Source organism: Hyaena hyaena, unplaced genomic scaffold, assembly GCF_003009895.1.
Source record: "Hyaena hyaena isolate Hyena2069 unplaced genomic scaffold, ASM300989v1 scaffold_93, whole genome shotgun sequence".
NCBI lineage: Eukaryota > Metazoa > Chordata > Mammalia > Carnivora > Hyaenidae > Hyaena > Hyaena hyaena.
The window spans coordinates 1,947,338-1,965,518 of NW_024080724.1; positions in this window are offsets into that span (position 1 = coordinate 1,947,338).

Sequence of the window (18,181 nt, forward strand, 5' to 3'; positions counted from 1 at the left end):
TGGTCTTTAGAATGGAATAGAATGGAAAACAACAACAACAACAACAACAGAATGGCCATGTTTGGGGCCAGAAGTGAATATTACAGGAGAATAGTAATAGGATTTGGGTTGCCATTAGTATTTCCTCTCTCTAAATAAATGTCAAGGATTTCATTTTGAAGCTGAGTTAAAGTACCCACCTGCCTGGGGCATCTCCATGACTCAGTTAGAGCCTGGTCATTCCCTGATCATGAGTTCTGTTGTGTTAGGCCAGGAAGGAGCAACTTAGACTTTCATATACGAGATCTAAGCTCAAATCCTCCAAATGAGTCTTAGAGGTCTCAAATCTCTCTCAAATTGCATGGCTCCAGCATGGGAGGAGGTGGGCCTATACTCCACCCCCTCCCGCCCCCCCAATCACACCTGTGTGATCCAGAAGAAGAGAGGAAAACTGTGTGGCTGACAGTGAGCAGAGGGTATGACCACTGGGCCACACACCTGCCTACCTTTGGGACCTCTCATGGTGCCCCAACTAGGTCCTGGGGCTGGGGATGCCATGGTTATATGGCCCCCACCATCCTCCTCCTTACTCATTTGTCCACAACCCAGTCATTCTGCAGACAAAATTACTCAGGCCCAGAGAGGGTCATAGAAGGCACCTTGTCTGGCAAAACCCAAAAACTGAAGGGATCCAGGAAGGAGCAGCCGTGTCCCTTTTCTGAGATTCAGGTGGGAACCAGCTTGGAGTCAAAGGGGCCTGAATCAGCCAGCTTTTGCTAACAGCCCTAAAATGTCAATGACTCAAAATGAACAATTATTTCTGGCACCCATATCCATCATGGGTCCACTTTGGCTCTGTTCCACTTCATCTTCATGTCAAGACCCAGACTAGATGAGAATACCATATTTCGGTGCTGGCTCTCAATGCCTCTGCTCAGAACTGGCTTACAGCACTTTCTTGCACTTTCATGGGCCAAAGCAGGTCATGTGGCCAAATCAGACATCAGCAAGGTGGGACCATTATAATCTTCTCACAAGGAGGGCAGAAAACAAGGGAAACAGTAACACAATCCAGCATGAGCCATCCCTTGGGGAAGCCACAGTGGCAGCTCCCTTCTGGGTCTCCTGCTCCTGAACTTACACGTCTCCAGGCTCACTCGCCAGCTGTCCATCCCATTCCTTCTGCTCCTTCCACAGCGTCCCTAGGGTTCTAGTCCCAATTTAGAGATGCAGAGACTGAGGCTTACTGAGGAGACCCATGTCACAAACTCTTTCCTGATGACTTTCCCTGGACAAGGGACTCCTCCCACCCCATCTTCCTCCTTCCCTACTCTGACAGTCTCAGAAATAACTGCTCTCTACAGAACACCTGCTGCACATTTGTTATCAGTCTCTATGTTCCTCACATAGTTGCTCAACCACACTGTGAGGCCAGTAACATTGCTTATGCATATCCTTTCACAGATGAGGAAACCGAAGTTTACAGGGTGAATGACTTGCCCAAGGTAATACACACAGAAGGCAGCAAACCAGCTTTGCCCAGCTCCCAAGCTGCCATTGCCACTCATGCAGACTCAAATCCCTTCCTCCTCAGCCCCGGTGCACATTCACTACCACCTGTGCTGATGTCCAGTGTCAGGATGCCACAGTTATGGGACTATTCACCCTCTCACCACCACTAACTAATCTTTAATTCAGACCCACGAAGCCAGCCTTCCAGTTCCTGTTGCCAGCTACAGAAATGAGGATAAATGCGGCTGTCAGTGGCTTCCTGCCTCTTTGTTTTTTAATTTACTTAGAGTGGGGCAGCAGAGATGGCAGGAGAGGAAGCAGATGGCTCAGTGTGACAGATGGGCTCCTATCCAGTGACACAAGGACAAGGTGAGAGAAAGCGTGATCAGGAGGAAATGCAAGCTCTGTGTGAGAGCATGTGCACACGGGCTCCTGTGCTAGGGCCTCAGGGCTCCAGCCAGCTAACCAGGCCCCTGGGTGCTGGGTTGGAAACTCTCGGGACTGGGGCTCTAGTTTGCCCAGCCCCACACTTTCACCTGACAGTGAGGACACCAAGGCTCAGAGAGGGACTGCAGCCTGCCCAGGGTCACCTGGCCAGGCACTCAAAGGACGCCTGACTGCACGAGGTCCAGGCTACACTATGTTGTCAGTGTGGGGGTGATGTCTGTGGACAGGCTCCCTAGGGAATGTCCCACCCCCACCATCCCCACCATACATTTTTGCAGAGTTCTACCTTCAGTCTCAGCTCACCTGTGCTAAAGACTCAAGGCAGGCTTTCAATGGAGTGTTTCGTGCCTAGAACATCCCAAGGTCTCTAGCACATAGGTGGCAGCATCAGGGCTCCAACCCAGCTCTGGAGGCTTGGAGAGGGCAGCTCCCATTCCACCTCTGCCCCAAGTCCGTGAGAAGGAACATGAGCAGAGGAAAGAGATGGGACACTGGCGGCAGAGCTCTGGACCCTATGGCGCCCACCCTGGCTGTGTCACGGAGGGAAAGCAGGTCTGTTTACATGGGCGTGGATGGCTGCATTCAAAGGGGAGAGGAGTGGGCGAGGAAAGGCCCTTTCATCTCCAGGCACACTTGAGGGATTCAGGCCAGCACAGGTGTCCTGCAACAGAACTGGGGAGCAGGGCGGGACCAGGCTGCAGAGCTCAGCACAACAGAGCAAGAGAATCTGGAGTTCGGAGGGCAATGGGCAGGAGGGAGCGAGGGAGGGGATGGAATGGGGAGAAGAAGCCTAGAGCCTGTGGTGGCAAAGTGCTCAGTTTTGTTCTTTTCTGGGGAAGGTTTGTTTTGTTTTCATAAAAATTGTAAAATGGGTTGCATTTTATATATCATTCAAGTTTAGGAAAGAAACAACATTATGAGATAAAAAGATGATCCAGAACTAGAATGAACTTGGAGGCAAAGGCGGGAAAAAGACCTCCCCTCAGGAGTTACAGAAATCTTGGAGAGCACTGCATTTTTCTCAGACAGGGATTGGGGATTTATGTCTATTGTAACATTAGAGACTGCATTTGAGATACCGCATTATGAAGGTGATTTTGTAGGAGAGAGACAAAAAGATGAAGATGGGAACTGCCTTCTCCACAAGCACCCTCCTCAAGAGCAGGGAGCATCTGAGGATGAGCACAGGGCGGCCGTGTCGGGCTCTTCCCGCCCATAGCACAGGCACTCCTCAGAGACCACCACCACTCCTGTGTTAGATGTAGGGAAAGGGAGTCAGCGATTAAGTCACTTGCCTGTAACCACCCAGCAAGTGACAGGAGGATCCAGGAATCTACCTCAGGTCTACCCAACTCTAAAAGTCAGTTCCCGGGTGCGTGGGTGGCTCAGTTGGTGAAGCGTCTGACTTCAGCTCAGGTCATGATCTCACGGTTCGTGAGTTCGAGCCGTTCCTGAGTTGGAGCCGTGAGCTGGTCTCTGTGTTGACAGCTCAGAGCCTGGAACCTGCTTCAGATTCTGTGTCTTCCTCTCTCTCTCTCCATTCCTCCTCCACTCATTCTCTCTCTCTCTCTCTCAAAAATGAATAAACATTAAAATAAATAAAAGTCAATTCCACTTGCCCATGCTAAGTTTGAAGGGAAGGGAAGGTCTTTCTCCTCCCTGACCATAGCATTCCTTACCTGTCCCCAAGTGAGCCACATGGTATACTTGTCATTTCTAAAGACCTTAGGGCTGGGATTCTGGTGGGGAAATACAGAGGCACAGCATCCTTGGGCCAGCAACCAAGATCATGGATGTGTGAGCATTTCATATCCTGATGGGCTCAGGCTCCCTGTGACAGAGAAGCCTAGGAGGAGAGCCATCCTAACAGGCTGAGAGATGAGTGAGAAGATGGGGGGAGGATTTCCTCAAACTGTGTGGAATCCTGGAGGATAAGACTTCTGTACCTGTTTACTGAAGGTTCTAAAGCCAGGCTCTGCAATCAGACCAGGAGTGCCCAGAGGTGAACAAAGCAGGAACCTGATTCCATCCTAAAATCTCTCAGCATCTTGGCAGGAAACACAAACCCACTGAGTGAAGGGACCATTTGCAGAGATGTGAACAGGATAACGAGGCACCCAGAGACTAGCCACAGTGGGAGTCATTCCACTTGCAGGTCTGAGAGGGCAAAAGGAAGACATCATGTTCAAAGAGCTTTGTGAGGGCTAAAGCTGCGGGAGTGAGCTGCCTCACTCACTGCAGTCACGGAGGATACAGGCCCTGCCAGAAACACGATGCCAGGGCAGAAGGGGAGCCTGGGAGAAGCACCCTGGCCTCTCCCTCCTACTGCCCTCCAATCTCCATTGGTGCCTCCCTGGGGCTGAACTTAACCAGATGTCCAAGGGCAAAGGAGATGGTGCAATCCCTGAGGTGCAGAGTGGCGCAAAGAAAGTCAAAGACTGCAATGGAAGTGAATCACAATGGAGAAGAACCAGCTGGCCCTGGAATGTGACCATCCAATTTCTCCAATAAACCCCTCCTGACCAGGGGTTAACATAACCAGTTATTTTCAGGTCACATGTTGGAAATGAGTATTCTACTGTTAGGGAAGGGCAGGTGTTCTTCACTGCTTCCACCCTTTTATGAAATTACTGACTTTCACCTTGACCCTCATCAGACCCAGGCCACTGTCTCTGACCACCAATGCGAAGATTGAAGTTCAGGCTGGAGGTGAGGCCATGATCCAGCTCAGGGAGGGTGGCTGAGAGGACTCCTTCCAGAGAGAGCCAGAGAGTCTGCTGTGACATTAGACCTTCTCTTCAGACTGGAACCTTCCTAAAAGTGTTCCTGGGGATTCAAAGCACATAGCATGAAGAGCCATCTCCATAGATTTTCACTGCACACTGAAAATTACATGAGTCTCCAATTAAACACAGACCTTGACCTTCCCCACTGAATTTTCTCCTCTCCCCTGAGTCCTGCTCCAGTCTGGGACTGGCCACTAGAATTCAATATCATTCTTGGGAAAGAAATTAACTCAGAACCTCTAAGTTGCTGGAATAGGCACATATGGTCCTCAAAGCAATACTCCTAGTGACTGTGAGAGAAAAGAGATGTGTGTGAAGGGGAGACCTGTTACCCTTCATGAGATAATGCCGCAAAGATTTGTTGGATTTTAATAGATTAGCAAAACCACATTGTTAACATCAGCCAGAGCTGCAATTTTGATATCTCACGATTTGCATGTTCTATTTTCCTGGTCAATATATTCCTGACACACTTGCTTTCCCCCAAATCCCCCAAATACTTTACATCCTTCAAGGTCTATCTCATCATTCATTTATTTATTCAACAGATATTTTTGAAACGTGCTTTTCGCAGAGTATATTGCTAGGCACTGGAGCTGCAACAGTGATGAAGACAGACTTGACCCCTGTCCCTGGAGGTTTTCTTCATTATGCAGTCTCTTCTGTCTTTGACCTCACCCTGAGCACTCGCTCTGATGATCCGATCACATTTGACCTTCAGTGACAATCTCTCCTGTGTCTAGTCCTGCACACCGGAACATGAGCTCCTAAAAGCCTGTGCCTTTCTCTACGTTAGCCAGAGTAGTACCAAACACAGGAAATTAGAATCCAACAACAATCTTTCAAACAAATGAGGCCAATCACTTAACCTCAGCCTCTTTATCTGTGTAATGGGAGACATTATCACAGGGTTTCCTGAGTCCAGTTTTTTGAGTCAATGCTTATGAACACACTTTGCAAACTATACACCTCTAAGCATCAATAGGGAATACGTCTCTGTTTACCACGATGACCACCCAAAGCAGTTTACCAAAAAGGAACTTCCTCCAGGTCTTCTGCAGATCAAGGGTTGCCCTGTGCTCCTGGGTGAACCTCAGCCAAATGAGAGAGAAAATGCAAGTGCTGATGAATCTGCCACCAACCATTCCTCCCTCCCCACGCATCTGTCCCTACAGTTAAAAGGCGGGTCAATTACCATAGGCTCATTTATAATCATTACAGTTGTTGTCTCGAGTTTTCTCTGCTGATTGCCTGGGTTAAGAAGCCCTTAATCAGTGGAAGGGGTGCAGGGGCTTGAGCACCTTTTGTCTCTGAGCCCCAGCCAGTCCTGCTAGAAGCTGGAGGAAAGGGTATCAGGAATGGGGTGCCAGTGCCTTCTGCCTTCCATATCCAGAGGCTTTATGAAGCCTCAGAGGCTTTTCTGGGCTGACCTCTGATGGAAGTGCCTGGGAGGTAATCCCATTACGGAAAGGCTCCCCTGGAAAGTTCCATTACACTGATGCATACTGCCCATATTTCATCGTCACCAAGGCAGGTTTTCTCACTCTTTTGACACGGAAACAGACAGGTGGAGGCATTTTGATTTGGGCTGCCTAGTTTCTTCCTCAGGGAAGCTGCTTCTTCTGGCTTGCATGATAATTGAATTTCACGGATGGAATCTTCCACATACTTCTCAATTAGGGCTGTGTACAGGCAGTGAGATTTTTCAGGTGTTGATCTATGATTGTCACTCTTTTTTTAGCTTTAAATTAATCTTCTTAATTTCTGCCAGCTCTAAATCCGGCTTTGCTAAATAGCATTATTCTGACTTAAATGGTCTAATCTGTTTGTCGTAAACTGGGTACAGCTGAAAATCATGTATGCAGGAGTCTTCCTCATTAATCACAGCTGACAAGAAGTCAGAAATCAAGAAGCAAAATTGTCTCTGAAGGCAAAGTGGGGAAGGATCAAAAAAAGCAGCCAACTAGGTGTGGTGGTAGAGCTGGGAATAAGGCCCTCTCTGGGCGCGTGCGTGCGTGCGTGCGTGCGTGTGTGCGTGTGTACGTGTGTGTGTGTGTGTGGCTCAGTCGGTTAAGTGTCTGACTTCTGCTCAGGTCATGATCTCATGGTTCGTGAGTTCAAGCCCTGCATCAGCCTTATAGTTCAGAGCCTGCTTGGGATCCTCTCTCTCTTCGTCTCTTTCTCTCTGCCCCTCCCCAACTCACTTGCACACACTCCCTCTCTTGCAAAATAAATTAATAAACTTAAAAGAAATGAAGGAAGCAGGAGGGGTGGGGGATTAGATCAGAGGTCCTCGGGGACCTTTTCAGCTGTAAGGTTCCCTGAGCCTATATATGACCCCTCAGAAAATGCCACAAAAATGACATGTTGGTATTTAAATGCACGCTGTTATTGACTCTTAAGAACATTGAGAACCTACAGTCTCAATACTTTACTGCAGCATTTTCCAAAATGAGGAAGGCAAGGCGATTTTAGGTAGTAAAGGAACACAGAGTCAGTGACACGGGAAAGCTGTGCCAGCTTTCCAGTCTCCACCCCCCCGAGCAGCTGCACAAGGACTGTTTGGTGACACACATTTTAAGTGCCTCTCTAACCCTGGCCCCTCTCCCAGGTTAACAAAGAAAGAGCAGCCTCAGGCTTGGCTCCTTTGTCAGGCAGCATACCCAGTTAAAATCTAGTATGTGGTGATGGTGTGTGTGGTCCCTTTGTTTTTCTCCATATGGGGTAGAGACTGTTTCCTTTTTTTTTTTTTAACATTTTTATTTTTTATTTTTGAGAGAGAGAGAGAGAGCGTGAGCAGGGGAGGGTCAGAGAGAGAGGGAGACACAGAATCTGAAGCAGGCTCCAGGCTCTGAGCTAGCTGTCAGCACAGAGCCTGACGCAGGGCTTGAACCCACGAACCGTGAGATCATGACCTGAGCGAAGTCGGACACTTAACTGACTGAGCCACCCAGGTGCCCTGAGACTGTTTCCTTTTAAGGCATATTTATTAAAGGAGCTGATGAAAGAATGCTAAGTTAATGCAGAAGCTGTATGGTTATGGCAAAATTAAAAGTGGCATGTAAATGTCCAGTTTCGCAGGCTCTGGAGAATTATTTAGTGCTTCAGTAGATGGCATGCATTATTCAGGCACGGGAGAGATAGATGTGTAACACCTTGAGGTCCTTACCCGCCTCTCAACCCCTTTACTCCCATACCTGAGGGTCCAGGCCACCCTTATGCCCCTTGAACGCTGCCCCCATCTTGTTGCCGCTTATGGGAACCAGCATTCTCATAGTCTTTGGATCCCCACGTTGTTACCACTCTTAGGTGGGTGACCAATGGTCCTGAGGAAGTAGGCGGACACGGGACTTCGGTTTTAAAACCAGGACAGTCCCAGGCAAACAGAGACAGATTGGTTCTAATGGGGGGGCTAGCCCAATCCTGACACAATGCTACCCTTCGTTTTTACTGTGCATGACCTCAGTGGCCACAGGTACAGGTGAGTCAACCCCCACCCCAGCAGACTGGCACACTTCCAAATTCTAATCTCCTTTAGCACAGCCTGCAGTCTTTTATAGCCTTCCCCTACTCCGTGGCAAGAGCTATTTCACACTTCCTCCGCCCTCCCCAACACCCCTCCTCCACACAGCACCCTCTCTCCCCAAAGAAAAGTTTGTTCCACTGAGAGCCTGGAGAGCAGCAGGCAATGATGATGAAGTTGCCCCCTCTCCGGTGGACCACTCCCCACTGTACCTGCCTGTATGCATCCCTCCCCCTCCCTCTGGCCTTCTGTCCTCCTTGCTCTCTCCCTTATCTGCAGTCACTCCCACCCTACAGGCACTTTCCCATAGGTTTAGTAACACTGGCCCCTCAGAACCCTTGAACCCCCTCACTTGGAGCGGTTGCCCTGTTCTCACCCAGATAGCTCCTAGGAGCTGTCTCCACTTCCTTTTCTCAGCTCTCCTAGCCACTCACTCCTCCATCCCTGCACTATGGCTTCTGCCTCCTCTAAAGCAGCTCTCCCCACATCTCTGTTAGCCCACTGATTGCTAAATCCAGTGGATACTCAGTGTCCTTTGTTTTGATTGTTTTACAGATATCAGCTCATTTGAACAAAATTATGTATGTGTTCTTAAAGTAAAATAAAATGATATATCAACCTACTAAGCTAGGTATTCTATTATCCCCATTTTAAGCTTGAGGAAACCAAGGAACAGAGAGGTTAAGTAAATTGCCCAAAGTAACACAGCTGTATATGATAGAGTAGATGGTTCAGAAGTCTGTGTTCTTCACACTCCCCTCTGGTACCTCTCTGCTGCTCTCAAATCTGATATCCATTCCCTTCCTCCTAATCTTTGTTTTCCCAGCCCCTGGGTTAGGACCTGATACCCAAAGGGTACTCAACAAATGTTTGTGGTTAAACTAACTGAATTTCTGTGGCATGCTCAGTCAATGTAGGGGAAGATCAAACAGCAGCCACCACTGTGTTGGATGGCATGTCGATGCCCACAAGACTCTTAAGACAGTGATGAGAAATAATAACAATAACAGCCCCAAGGGTGGCCACCATTTGTTGAATTCTAATATGCACCAAGAACTGTACTAGTTTCTCTTGTTATCCCACTGAGTCTTCAAAACAACCCTCTGAGGTATTATTCTTAACTTCACTTTACAGATCAGGAAACCAAAGTTCAGAGAGTTAGTTAGTCAACTGAAGAAGAGCACAAAGGTGTTCCGGAAAGGGCAGTGTCTGCAAAGGCTCAGGGTCAAAGGAACATGTACCATCAGGGAACTTCGGACAGACTGGGCTGGCTAGAGGTCAAAGAATGAAATGGGGAGTCCTCAAGAGAACTGACGACAGGAGTCTCACAGGCCACAGGAAGGAATTTCAACATCACTGGGGCTATGGGACCCAGTGCATCAGAACTGCAAAACTGATCCTAGACTTCCTCACATAATCTGAATCAGTAGACTTATGATAGGGGTAAGGAATGGTGTGTGTGTGTGTGTGTGTGTGTGTGTGTGTGTGTGTACTTTGTTAACGCTCAAATATACTCAGATTTATGAAATATAATTGATATAAACTCTACATATTTAAAGTATACAATTTGATAAGGTTTGGTATATGGATATACCCACAAAACCATGACCACAACCAGGAGAGTGAGCATGTTCATCACCCCGCAAAGGCTTCCTCTGTTCTTCATAATCTCTCCCTCCCACCCCCATCCTCACTGATCTGCTATTATTAGAGATCAGCTTACATTTTCTAGTAGAATTTTATAAATAGAATCATATTATATATACTCTTTTTTATGGTCTGGCTTCTTTCACTTATTTTAAGATTCATTTTGAGATAGACATGTAGTTTATATCAGTAATCTGTTCCTTTTTATTATAGAATAGTTTTCCATTGTGTGGATATACAGTATTTTGTCTATTTACCTGTTGATGGGCAAACAATGCTGCTATGAACATTTGTGTGCCAGTCTTATAATGGGCATATGCCTTCATTTGTCTTGGGTAAGTACCTAGGAGTAGGATGGCTGTATCATATGATATACCTTTTAAAGAAATGCCAAATTATTTGCCAAAATAGTAGTACCATTTTATATTCAAGCCAGCAGGTATTATATTCAATAGCAACTAGTGGTATATCTTACTGTGGTTTTTAATTTGCATTTCTCTGATAACTAATGATGATGAACATCTTTTTATGTTCATATTTGCCATCCTTATTCCTTCTTGGATGAAGTATCTGTTCAACTCTTCTCAATTTTTACATTGGATTCTTTATTTTCCTATTGTTGAATTTTGAGAGTTCTCTATTTCTGGATACAAGCCTTCTACCAAATGTATGAATTGCAAATACTTTTCCTTAGTCTGTTGCTTATCTTTCTGTTCTCTTAATAATGTCTTTTGAAGAGAAGGTTTTAACTTGATTAAGCCCAATTTATCAAATTTGCTTTTGTGAATTGTGCTTTTGGTGATATATCTAAGAAACCTTTGCATAATCCAAGGACACAAAGATTTTCTCTTATGCTTCTTTGTAAAGAAGTTATAGTTTTCAGTTTTACATTTATGTCTATGATCCAATTGAGTTCATTTTCAGTTTTTTTGTTTTTTCTTTCTTCCTTTCTTCCTTTCTTCACATTTTTATTGTTCTACCCCTTCTTATAAAGTTATCTTTTTTCCAGTGCATTGTCTTTGCACTTTCATAAATCATAATTTCTTCATATATGTGTGGGTATATTTCTGGGCTCTATTCTCTTTGTCCCTATGCCAGAAATTATGTTTTTTATTACTTTATCTTGGATTACTATATTTTGTTACTTTATGTCTTGCAATCAGTGTAAATCCTTTAATTTTTTTCTTCTTTTTCAAAATTGTTTTGACTTGTCTAGACTCTGTACATTTTAGTATGAATATCAGAATCAACATATCAATTTCTACCACAAAGCCCTATTGGGAATTTGATTTAGATTGTGTTGCATCTATAGATCAATCTGGCAAGCAGTGACATCTTAACAGTGTTGATTCTTACTTCATTTTTTTAAGGTTTTCTCTAATTTCCCTCAGCACTACTTTACAGTTTTAGGGTATTGGTCTCTCATAACTTTCCTCACATTTATCCGCAAGTATTTTATATTTTTTGATACTATAATAAGAGGTAATTTTAAAATTTCTGTTTCTGTTTGTTAGTATGTGAAATATATTGAGTTTTTATAAATTGATCTTGTATCCTGCAACTTTGTAAAACTTATTTATTCTGGTAGCTTTTTTGTAGATTCTATTAGATTCTGTATGTAGATGATCACGTTGAGTGTGAACAAAAACAATTTTACTTTTTACTTACCAATATGGGTGTCTCATTTATTTTTCTTGCCTGATTACACTGGCTAAGACCTCCAGTACAGTATTGAATAGAATTGAATGGCAACAAGTGTCTTGTTCTTGATCTTAGTGGGAAAGCACTTAGTCTTTCATAATTAAGTATGATGCTAGTTATCAAGATTTTGTAGATATCCTTAATCAAGATGAGTAATTTCCTTTCATTACTAGTTTGCTGACAGTTTATATCAGGAATGAATGTTGAATTTTATCAAATATGTTTTCTATTTAATTGAAATGATCATGTTTGTTTCTCTTTTAATTTGTTAATATAGTGAATCACATTAATTGATTTTTGAATGTTAAGCCAATCCTGCATTTCTGGACAAAGCCCACCAGTCATGATCCATTGTTGAACTCAATGTGTGCTCATAAGGACTTATTAAACTGTAGTTCTCTTTTTTTGTAATGCTTTTGTCTGCTTTGGATATCAGGGTAATGCTGACCTCCTAGAATGAATTAGGAAATATTCCCTTCCCTGTCCCCTACTTCTTAAAACTTTTTGGAGGAATTTGTGTTGAACTGGTATGATATCTTACTTAAATCTTTTATAGAATTAATCAGTATGGGAAGGCTTACATATTATGTATAAAGAAATTGAATTTGTAACTTACAAATTTATAAAAACTTACAAATTTGTAAGTTACAAATTCAATTTCTTTAACAAAGAGTTATTCAGGTTATTCAAGTTAACTCTTTCTCCTTGAGTAAGCTTTGGTAATTTGTGTCCTTCAACAGACTTGTCCAATTCATCTAAGTTGTTGGATTTATGGGCATAAGGTTGTTCATAATGTTCCCTTTATTATACATTTATTATCTGGAGAATCTATAATGCTACTACTTCTGTTATTCCCAATATCGAAACTGTGTCTTCTCTCTTTTATCCCTGGTCAGCCTAACTAAAGGCTTATCATTCTTACTGATCTTTTAAAAAGCAGCTTTTGGTTTTATTGATTATCTCTACTGTTCTATATTCTATTTCATTCATCATCATCTTGATCTTTATTATCTCATTTCTTCAGTTGGGTTTCATTTGCTTCCCCCTTTCTACATTCTTCTGTTTTTTAATTTTTTTTAATGTTTATTTATTTTTGAGAGACAAAGAGAGACAGAGCATGAGTGGGGGAGGGGCAGAGAGAGAGAGGGAAACATAGAAATGAAACAGGCTCCAGGTTCTGAGCTATCAGCACAGAGCCCGACGCGGGGCTCAAACTCACAAACCATGAGATCATGACCTGAGCCGAAGCTGGACGCTTAACCGACGGAGCCACCCAGGTGTCCCACTACATTCTTAAGATAAGAGTTTATGTCATTAATTTGGGACTTTTCATTTTTCTAATATAGTCATTTAGTACTATAAATTTCCCCATAAATCAAGAAGATGTGGTTTATCTATATGACAGAAGACTACATGGCAATGAGAAAGAATGAAATCTGGCCATGTGTAGCAACATGGATGGACCTTGAGGGTGTAATGCTGAGCGAAATAAATCAGGCAGAGAAGGACAAATATCATATGTTTGCACGTATAGGAGGATTAGGAGGAACTTAATGGAAGACCATGGGGGAGAGGATGGGGGGAAATGGTGGGGGAAAGGGAGAGAGACAATTCATGAGAGACTCTTGAATGCTGAGAACAAACTAAGGACTGATGGGTGTGGTGGGTAGGGGGGAGATGGGCATGGAGGGGGACACTTGTGGGGATGAGCACTGGGTGTTATATGGAAACCAACCTGACAATAAACTATTTGTAAAAAAAAAAAAAAAAAAAAAAAAGATATTCTAATGTGCCAATCAACAGTGAGATATCAAAAGTAACTGGATTCTAATAATAGCACAAGTAGGAATACACTGAAGTTAAGAGATGATCAACATGTTTGTGAACATCCTTATAATAACTTCATTCTCACTCATGTCCATTCTGAAATGTTTTCTTGAACTAACGAGAAAGGAGCGCTACAGGCTGAGACATTATACACACCCTTCATCTGTGCTAAAAATTCACTGTCCTCTCATTACTAATATATAATTGGAAATTCAAACTATTAAAAAATTATTGTACCATATGCTGCTAATAACTTAGTTTTTTCTTTTTTTTATCACATAGGCATAAATATTTAATAATAAAGCAAGCACAGATTGAGAAAGCATAAGTGGTACATGCACATTTACCTAGGTCAAATGTGAGGAGGATGCCATATAATGGCACAACAATTACAATTTTTAGGTCAAAAACCATGTGACAGTACAAGTGAACTTTGTAGCAATGTTTCACATAGATAACACAGTTAAAATCTTGAAATTATAAGTCTTATAATCACCACAATAAAATAAAACATGTTATATTTATTCTTTGGTGATATATACTTGCTTGTTTCATTACCTTGTAGAGCATAACTCATAAAGTGAAGATAAAAATCAGATTAGTCATGTTAATTGATTTTTCTATGTAAATAATAATTTTGAGATTATAAAAAAAGAAAGAAAAAAAATTTCCCCATAAGTACTGCTTTAGCAGCATCCCACAAAATCTGATATTGTATTTTCATTTCATTCTGTTCTATATATCTTCTAATTTCATTTTTCAATTTTTCTTTAATCCATGGGTTCCTTAAAAGTGCTATTTAGTTCCCAATCATTTGAGGATTTTACGGAGAACTTTCTGTCATTGATGTAGAATTAAAGTCCAATGTGATTTAAGAAAAAGCTTTCTATGAAGTGAATTGTTTGAAATTTTTTGAGACTCGTTTTGTGGCCCCAAATATAATCTATCTTGGTAAACATGCCATATGCACTTGTTAAGAATGCATATTTAGCTTAAGTGTCTGACTCTTGATTTTGGCTCAGGTCATGATCTCACAGTTCATGAGTTCAAGCCCCACATTGAACTCTGTGCTGACAGCATGAAGCCTGCTTGGGATTCTTTCTCTCCCTCTCTCTCTGCCCCTCCCCTGCTGTCTCTCTCTTTCTCTCTCTCTTTCATAAATACATAAACATTAATTCAAAAAGAACACATATCTTACTGGTGTTAGGAAGAGTATTCAATAAATGCCAGTTGCAACAAGTAGCTTGATAGTATTGTTCAAGTCTTCCATATTTTTCACTGATTTTCTACTTAGTCCATCATTTTTGAGAGATGGTTACTAAAATCCCTAATGATAATTGTGTATTTTTCTTTTTTTTCCCTTTTTAAAAAAATTTCTGAGAGAGAAAGAGACAGCATGAGCAGGGGAGGGTCAGAGAGAGAGGGAGATACAGAATCTGAAACAGGCTCCAGGCTCTGAGCTAGCTGTCAGCACAGAGCCCGACACAGGGCTCGAACCCATGAACCATGAGATCATGACCTGAGCCGAAGTTGGACGCTTAACTGACTGAGCCACCCAGGCGCCTCTAATTGTGTATTTTTCTATTTCTCCTTTTGGTTCTATGAGTTCTGCTTCATGTATTTCAAGCTTTATTTTTAGGCACGTAACATTTAGGATTATGTTATCTTGATTACTCAACCCTGCTCCCTTATCACATAATGAAATGACCTTCTTTATCTCTGGTAATATTCTTTTATTTTTTTAAATATTTATTCATTTTTGAGAGACAGAACATGAGACAGGGAGGGGCAGAGAGAGATGGAGACACAGAATCCTAAGCAGGCTTCAGGCTCTGAGCTGTCAGCACAGAGCCTGGTGCAGGGCTCTAACTCATGAACTGCAAGATCATAACCTCTGCCAAAGTTGGATACCTAACTGACTGAGCCATCCAGGTGCCCCTCTGGTAATATTGTTCACTCTGAAATATACTTTGATATTAATATAGCATTCTAGCTTTTCTTTGACTAATGTTAGCATGGTGTATTTTTTCCCATCCATCCACTATAACCTATCTGTGTCTTTGTATTTAAAATGTGGTTTTATAGGCAGCATATAGTTGGGACATTCTTTTTCATGCAATCGGGCAATCTCTGCCTTGTAATTTGGGCATTTAGACCCTGTACATTTAATGTGCTTATAGATGTGGTTAGGTTTAAATCTATCATCTAGATACCTGTTTTCTATTTAATCCCACTATTCTTTGTTCCCTTTTTCCTTTGTCCTTTGCTTCTTTATTATTATTATTATTTTAAGTAAACTCTATGTCCAACATGGGGCTTAAACTTATGACCCTGAGATCAGGAGTTACATCTACTGACTGAGCCAGCCAGGTACCCCTCTTTTACTTCTTTTGATTATGATTCTATTTCTTATCTTTGTTGATATATTAGCTATCACTGCTTTCCCCTTGTTTTGTTATTTCAGTATAGTTTATAGAACACAAATTTAATTTATCATAGTCTAGCTTCAAGTGATATTGTACCATTTCATATATAGTATAAGAACCTTACAACAGTACATACCCATTTTTCCACTACCAATATTTGTGATATTGTTGTTATGCATTTTGATTGAGCCCTATGTTGGACTCTGTCTTGTATGTGGAACCTGCTTGGGATTCTCTCTCCCTCTTTCTGTGTCTCTCCCCAAGTCATACGTTCTCTCTCTCTAACACTAAAAAAAATTTATATATTTATACTTACCATTTCTAACACTTTTCATTATTTTCCTGTGGAATAAAAATTCCATCTGGTGTCATTTTCCTTCTGTCTGATCAACTTCCTTTAGCATTCTTTTTGTATGAATGTGTTAACAATGAATTCATTCTGTTTTTATTTCTCAAGTCTTTTTGTCTTTGGTTTTAAACAATAGTTTTGCTGAATATAAAATTCTAGGTTGACGAGCTTTTTTATTTTTTAGCACATCAAAGGTATGGCTTTACGATCTTCTTACTTGCATTGTTTATTTTGTTTGCTTGTTTATTTATTTTGGAAGAGAGAGAAAGAGTGAGCATATGCACACATGCAAGCAGGGGAGGGGCAGAGAGAGAGAGAGTGAGAGAATCCCAAGCAGGCTCCACACTCAGTGCAGAGCCTGATTCAGGGCTTAGTCTCATGATTGTGAGATTACGACCTGAGCAGAAATCAAGAGTCAGATGTTTAACCAACTGAGCCATACACGTGCCACTTGCTTGCACTGTTTCTGATGAGAAATCTGCTCTTATATTCATCTTTGTTCCTCTGTATGTGGGTTTGTTTGTTTGTTTGTTTGTTTGTTTTGCCTCTTGTAGCTTTTTGAAGTTTCTCCTTTTCAATTCTTTTGAGCAATTACATTATCATATGTCTTGATATCCTTTCCTTCATGTTTCTTGTTCTTGAGGCTAATTGAACTTAAACCTATAGCTTTATATTGATCATTGATTGTCATCAGAGGACATACTCTGCATGTTTCCAACTTCTCAACTTTATTAACATTTGTTTATTTTCTGCTCAGTATATAGTCTATCCTGGTGAACATTCCATGGGCACTTGAAAAATATAAGTATTCTGTAGTTACTAGGTGTCAAAGTGTGTGATAATGTTGTTGAGCTCTTTAATGTCCTTACTATTTTTGTGATAATAATTCTACCAACTACCAAGAGAGTAAAACTATGGTTATATATTTACCTGTGTCCCCATTTAGTTCTGTCAGTTTTCACTTCATGTATTTTGAAACTCTGCTATTGCACACATTCACATTTATAACTGTTTTGTCCTCTCAAAGAATGGACCCACTTTTCATATGAAGCGTACTTCTTTGATAATACATCTTGTCTTGAAGTATGATATCTGATATTAATATAGCCAGTCACTTTAGCTTTCTTATGATTAGTACTTCTGCATAGTGTATATGGCAGTATCCATAGAAAATAGACCGTGTAGACAGAAGATAATTAGCTCTTGCTGTTTTAACCAGCACAAAAGTGTCTGTCTTTAATTGATACGTTTAGTTCATTTACATTTAATATTATTCTTGATAAGGCTGTCTTTAGGATGGCCATTTGGTTATTTGTCTTCTATTCATCCCGTTTTCCTTTTCTCTTTCTTCTTTTGTCTTCTTTGGAGTTAATTTAAAAATTTTAGTATTCCATTTTAATTACTCTATTGGGTTTTTTCCTCTTTCCAATATTTTTATTACAAAACATTTCAAACATACCAATTTGTTGAAAAAGGTTTTCAGTGAACATCCACATACCCACCATCAATAGTTTCTGTAGAAACAGAAAGACTTCATTCGGTCTAGCCACCTTCCATATTGGGTATGTACCTAGTCTCTTAATTTAAAGTAGAGGTAAATGCATTGAAACAATTGCATTAATAGAAAATGTAACTCCCAAAATTTGGGGAGTGACAGTCCCATCTTCACATATGTATCAAGCCTTTACTGTCAGAGGGAACTAGACAATCTGGACTATTCCACAAAGGGTGACCAGGATGAGGCTGTGACTGGATGCTAGGTCATTATGAGGAAGGAACTGGCTGTGCTGTACCCAGGAAAGAAGAGGGGGAGTTAAGAAGAGACATTTATAGGTAAGCCTTCCAGCCTCAGGGGAGGAGAGAAAGTTGTCTTTGGGAGATTCCAGGAGTTAGGACTAGATGGACACTCCATAGAAACAAATATAGCTTCAATAGAAGAAGCAACTAACAGGAAAAGGTACTAAAAATGAGCCAGACCCCTCAG